Genomic DNA, 6,451 nt, shown 5'->3' on the forward strand with positions numbered 1-6,451 from the left:
TCTGTCTTCTGTCCCATCTCCCACCAGTCGGTAACACCGCTTGGCTTTATGGGCTATTGGATTGGGGGCCCTATTTCTGCTATTTCCATTATCCCAACTCCCCCTGTTCTTCTGGGCTGATCCTCGGAAGACAATCGGCAGATACAAATCTGATTGCACTTGTTCAGGAGGATTCTTGGCAAGGAGCATAGGCCGCACTGTTAGAGCCAGACTGAAAACACTGTGCTTATTGGGCATGGCCTCTGTGCAGGCCAGCACAGAAGAGCTGTACAAAGTAACAATAACAATAGCACTGCAGATAATAACAGCAGCAACAACAACAGCAACACACAATAATAAATAACCTGACAATTAAATATGCATATATTATGATTCAAATTAAGCTCCAGTATACCTGTGGTACTATTCCATCAATTTTGAAATCATAGAGACCTGAGCAGAAAGTCCTTATCATGATATCTTTGAACCTGAATTCCAGACTTCTACCGGGGAGAGGAACTTTTCTGAGATGAGGAGGGGAGAATGGAGATGTCACAGGAATCTTTTTAAAAAAAAAAATTTATCTATTTGGCTGTGCTGGGTCTTAGTTGCAGCATGCAAACTCTTAGTTGTAGCAAGTGGGATCTAGTTCCCTGCTCAGGGATCAGACTTGGGCCCCTGCTTTGGGAACGCAGAGTCTTAGCCATTGGACCACCAGGGAAGTCCCTCACTTTCTTGTCCTGTGTATGAGCACACATTCTCAGGAAATTTCTAAGACATAGAAAGGAGAGTGAGTCCTCTAATTTTGCATTGTCAACAGTTTGGCACAGTTTAAGTCTTTGAAATTACAAGAGTTGGTTTTTTTTTTCTCAAGCATATTTATTATCTTCTAAATGCATCCATGCCCTCTTGTTCCTTCTCCACCCACTTCTGGATGGTGCCAAGACTTCTTGCTTTGTTCCTTGTCTCACCTGACTAAGCTTTTCACCTCTCATCTGATGCCCATTTGGACTTTAATGACCAGAAACTATCTCATCTCTAGACCTCAAGAAGATGTTCTGTTCTCCTAACCCCGCAGGCTGTGTCCGAGTCTTAGTTCCCAGGCCTAACAGGCTTCCATACACCGAACTACTGTGTCCACAGCCTGCCTCCTACCCTATCTGGGCTATATGAAACTCCCAAGAACACTCCCTGCATTATTGCCCCTCTTTGAAAGCAGGATCCAATCTAACTCTCCCTGGGACTGTAGGTCATGACCAAGGGATGTGCTTCTCTCAGGGTCTCATCTCCTTGACTTGGGTTAGGCAACACCTCCTGCAGTTTCATCATTGTATTCCCTCCTCCGAGCCTTCTCCCAGGTTGAAGAGCTTAAAATAATCTCTTTCCAGCTTTCCTTCCTTCTTTCTTCATTCCTCCAAGCAGCCTCAGCATCCCAGCTCTGAAACGACAGCTGTCCAGCGACAGTACTCCAAGGGCCAGAAGCAAAGCTTGCTTCTCTACCCAACGCTCCTAAGACTCCCTTTCGAGGGATGTAATTCAACAAATGCTCAGAAAAACAAATATCGGATATTAACACATATATATGGAATCTGGAAAGATAGTACTGACACACATCTCAGTTTGGGAATTTTACGGCCAACCACTTGAAACACAAGAACGTTACAAGAGTTTTAAAAGTCTTGCCAAGTGATTAAGAATCCCTGGCCCATGGAAACCAACTGCTTTCTTCCCACAGGAGACCATTATAGCATCGTGCTCAGGGGTTGGGTGAAGCTCTGTTTAAATCTGATTCTTCACCTGCTGGATGTGTGACCTTGTGTGTGTCCTTTAACCTCTCTGACCTGTGGAGTTTTTTTTTTCACTAGAGAAAATATGTATTTATCTATCAAGAAGAATTGTGAGGGATAAATTAGCACATGTGAGCTATTTAGTTGTTTTAAAATATAGCTTTTGAGGAGGCCAGGAGACATCATCAGTGGAAATGACAGAGGAGGGAGCTCTGAAGGACAGTCCCCCTCAGAGAAACACTGACCACAAGAGTAAAAGTCATCACAATCAACTTCATCTCAGGTTTACAGCAACCACAGAAAGGATGAATCTGAATGAGACAGTTTCCACATGGTAGGAAAGTTTTGTGGCATTTTTAAAATAATAGCTTTTCTCCTAACTTGCTCCCTCCATCTACACACACACACACACACACACACACACACACAGGAAATAACAGGGGAAATCTATATACAGAACTTCAGGAAACTGGTCAAGGATAGTCTCTCTGAACACAAATTGTTTTTATAATCTGAAGGGATACCATTTATTTTTGTTTCTTTAAAATTTTTTTATATTGGAATATAGCCGATTAACAGAGAAGGCAATGGCACCCCACTCCAGTACTCTTGCCTGAAAAATCCCATGGATGGAGGAGCCTGGTAGGCTGCAGTCCACGGGGTCGCACAGAGTCAGGCACAACTGAGCGACTTCACTTTCATTTTTCACTTTCATGTATTGCAGAAAGAAGTGGCAACCCACTCCAGTGTTCTTGTCTGGAGAATCCCAGGGACAGGGGAACCTGGTGGGCTGCTGTCTATGGGGTCGCACAGAGTCGGACACGACTGAAGTGACTTAGCAGGAGCAGTATAGCCAATTAACAATGTTATGATCGTTTCAGGTGAACAGCAGAGGGTCTTAGCCATACATATACATGTGTCCATTCTCCCCCAAAGTCCCCTCCCATCCAGGCTGTCACATGACATTGAGCAGAATTTAAAGGGATACATGTAAAACCTTAGTAATAAACTCAGCAAAACAGAGGGCTATACGCCCCCTTGGGACTGCTGGTCTCTGAGCATGGCTTTCACATACTGGTGAATTTACCATGAAAAGTGGAAGAGGAATCTCTTATTTCTCCTTTGCTGAAGTCACCCTTGGAAAGAGTTCTCCTGGTGAATAGCCAGAGTTGGCTGACGCGGCAGATTGAAAGCCTAGGGCCTTTTATTTGAGCTGTAAGCTACAACAGGAACAATGGGTAGATAGATTATTGGCTACTTCTTCATTGTTTTTGTTGACTACCTCCCTAGTCACTTTAACATCGTTTTATCTTTTCCCACCCTCAGCACCGTTGGCATGAACTATCTAGAGAATTGTGGACATGTTGAACAATTTTGAGATTCCCAGCAAATCCTTGGGGATGGGGAGTCTCATGGTAGAAAAGAATACACATAGAAGGTCTCCCCAGAAACACTTCTTTTATGTTCTTTCCTGGATATCCACATATTGTCTGAAAATTCCATTTTCATATTCCTCAAGAGGGTAGAACTTCTCTGGTTTCATCTAGTCTCAGTCAACCAGAACGGTGCTGCTCCCTTGCTTAAGGGAAAAAGAGACACGATTTTCTGACTGAACTGTTCCTTCAAACCCTGATCCAGAAGAAACTGTTCTTTTTCTGTCAGATCGACTGGTATAAATCCTATGGGTACTGGAAAAACCCCAGGAGCTTATGGTCACTGGGCTGCCTTGGAATAGTAACTGTGGTTCTTCATCTTGTTGACCTTCCCCAAGGGGCTTCCCTGGTGGCTCAGATGGTAAAGAATCCGCCCTGCAGTGCAGGAGACATGGCTTCGATCCCTAGGTTGGGAAGATCCCCTGGAGAAGGGAATGGCTACCCACTCCAGTATTCTTGCCTAGAGAATTCCATGCCTGGAGAATTCCACAGACTGAGGAGCTTGCTGGGCTGCAGTCCATGGAGTCATAAAGAGTTGGACATGACTGAGCCATTAACACTTTCACTTTCAAGGTAGCATCTGCCTAAGCTGAGAGCTTTTTCCTCAAATCAAATCCTGGCAATCACCCACCCCATTAAGCTCTTTAGAAATGACATTGTGTGAAAATATCTCAATTATCAATGAAGTTCAGGATATTTTTACTGTATTCACCTTGGAGAGTAGTGATATGTCTTTTGAAAATAATGGTAACCGTTGGAAAGTGGATGTCTATTCAAGAAATACCATTTTTATTGTTTTGCATGATAACGGAGATGCAAACCAAAAATCCTAGCTCATCATCTAAACATCTTCTAATCATCTACATAAAGGTATAACTGAGTACTCAGCTAATCACTTCAGAGGTGAGAAAAATCCAGGGCCAGGGCTGCTCCTCTGGACTAACCGTACCTCCAGAACCCTGACGGTACAGTGATGGAGAGAAGGGCATCGTGAGTACAGGGGTCCAGACTCCATGGGAACAAAGTAAATGTTAGTCACTCAGTCGTGTCCACCTCTTTGCACTGATGCCTGCCAGGCTCCTCTGTCCATGGAATTCTCAGGCAAGAGTCCTGGAATAGGTTGCCATTCCCTTCTCCAGGGGATCTTCCTGACCCAGGGCTCAAACATGGGTCTCCTGCATTGCAGGTGGATTCCTTACCATCTGAGCCAAGGCATAAGATCTGACTCCATGTGAGGTTTGGAGCAATAAGCAAAAAGGATTCTTTCCTGAATACTTTTAAGTCATGGGTCTATAATTTATGACATAAGAATAATTATTTTGGGTGCCCTAAGAGGATAAGAGGAGAAGGTGATGGCATCCTACTCTAGCACTCTTGCCTGGCAAATCCCATGGACGGAGGAGCCTGGTAGGCTGTAGTCCATGGGGTCGTCGAAGAGTCAGACATGACTGAGCGACTTCACTTTCACTTTTCACTTTCATGTATTGCAGAAGGAAATGGCAACCCACTCCAGTGTTCTTGCCTGGAGAATCCCAGGGACGGGGGAGCCTGGTGGGCTGCTGTCTATGGGGTCACACAGAGTTGGACACGACTGAAGTGACTTAGCAGCAGCAGCACCAGCACCAGCAAGAGGATAAGAAAAAGGATTAGGAACACTGAGAAAAGTATGGACTGTGACCCAGCAAGAAAATCAGGTATTATGGGATACTAAGACCAGGAATGTGGATTTGAGGAGATTTTAGGAGAAAAATAAGCTAATAAAATAGAGTTCAGGGACTTCCCTGGTGGCCAGTAGTCAAGAATGTGCACTCTCAATGCAGGGGCCCTGGGGCTTGATCCCTGGTCAGGAAACTAGATCTTACATGCCACACCTAAGACTTAGGACAACAAACTAAATACTTAAAAATATAGTGTTCAAATATAAACACGGAGTTCAGCTGGATTGGTAAAGCTGAGAAGGGAACATTTCTGCTTTAGGAGAAGGGGTATAATAATATCAACAGAGAGTTATGAAGTGAGGAGACAGTTTCCGGTGGGGCAGAGGAAGAAAACCTTCCCTTCTTTTGTGTGGGCTGCCATTAGCCAAAGAATTAAATACAGGATTCCTAGAAGGAAAGGAGGGGAGATCTCAAAGGTCAAAGAAAGGAATGTGAGGAGGTAAGAGACGACGCTAAGTTTCCCGGCTTGAGAGCAGGAGAGAGACAGGTCTGCCAGTGGGAACACAGGGCTTCCAAGTGGCTCGGAGGTAAACATCCTGCCTGTCCATGGGGCAGACTCAAGAGACGCGGGTTCGACCCCTGGGTCGGGAAGATCCCCTGGAGGAGGAAGTGGCAGCCCACTCCAGTATTCTTGCCTGGAGAATCCCATGGATTTTCTTACACAGTCTCAATCTCCTCCACAGGAATTCTACATTCAGTCACTGCCCCAGTTTGGTTAACTTGTCACTCTCAGAGCTGAGGAAACTGCCCCTCCTCATACCTGGCTCGCTCGGCATCAAGTGGGAGGGACCAGCTGACCTCCCTTCAGGAGAGTAATCTGATCTGTTTGTTTCATTCCAGTATGACGGAAAAATGGGAAACTATTTCCCTCCCGAGTACCCTGTCACCTCATCTGCACTGAACCTCTCCATCTCTCTTCCCCATTTCCTATAGTACTGCCTTTTAAAGGCTCTTTGGTTACCCCTCTTTTGGACTTCCTACAGTCCAACTATTTACACTCATATTCTCTCAGATTTTTTTTTTGAAAAATTTTTTTTGATATGGGCCATTTGAAAGTCTTATTGAATTTGTCACAATATTGTTTCTGTTTTATGTTTGGGTTTTTTTGGCTGTGAGGCATGTGGGATCTTAGCTTCCTAACCAGGAATTGAACCTTCACCCCTCTGCCTTGGAAGGCAAAGTCTTAACTACTGGACAGGCAGGGAAGTCCCTTCTCTCAGCTTCAATGAGCGTCTCAGTGTAAATGTCTCTGAATCTAACTCCCCGTGCCCTGATTTATCCTGGTCTTCTCCCACAGTGTGCTCTAGTGAAAAGACCGCAGGACACGGCATCAAAGCTTCCTGAATGCTAGGACTGAAATGAATCAGACCCAGGACTTACCTAGGCAGTCCCTCTTCCTCACAATTTGCCAAAAAGAAACATTTTAGAGTTCTTGGCTTCCCTTGAAGCAGGAAACACCTTTGAAGGACTTCTGTAATGTCCCCACCCCTAGCCCTTCCTGGGGAAGCCCAACCTGGTAGATATATAAAGAGGC

This window comes from Bos taurus, chromosome 29 (assembly GCF_002263795.3).
Source record: "Bos taurus isolate L1 Dominette 01449 registration number 42190680 breed Hereford chromosome 29, ARS-UCD2.0, whole genome shotgun sequence".
Lineage (NCBI taxonomy): Eukaryota > Metazoa > Chordata > Mammalia > Artiodactyla > Bovidae > Bos > Bos taurus.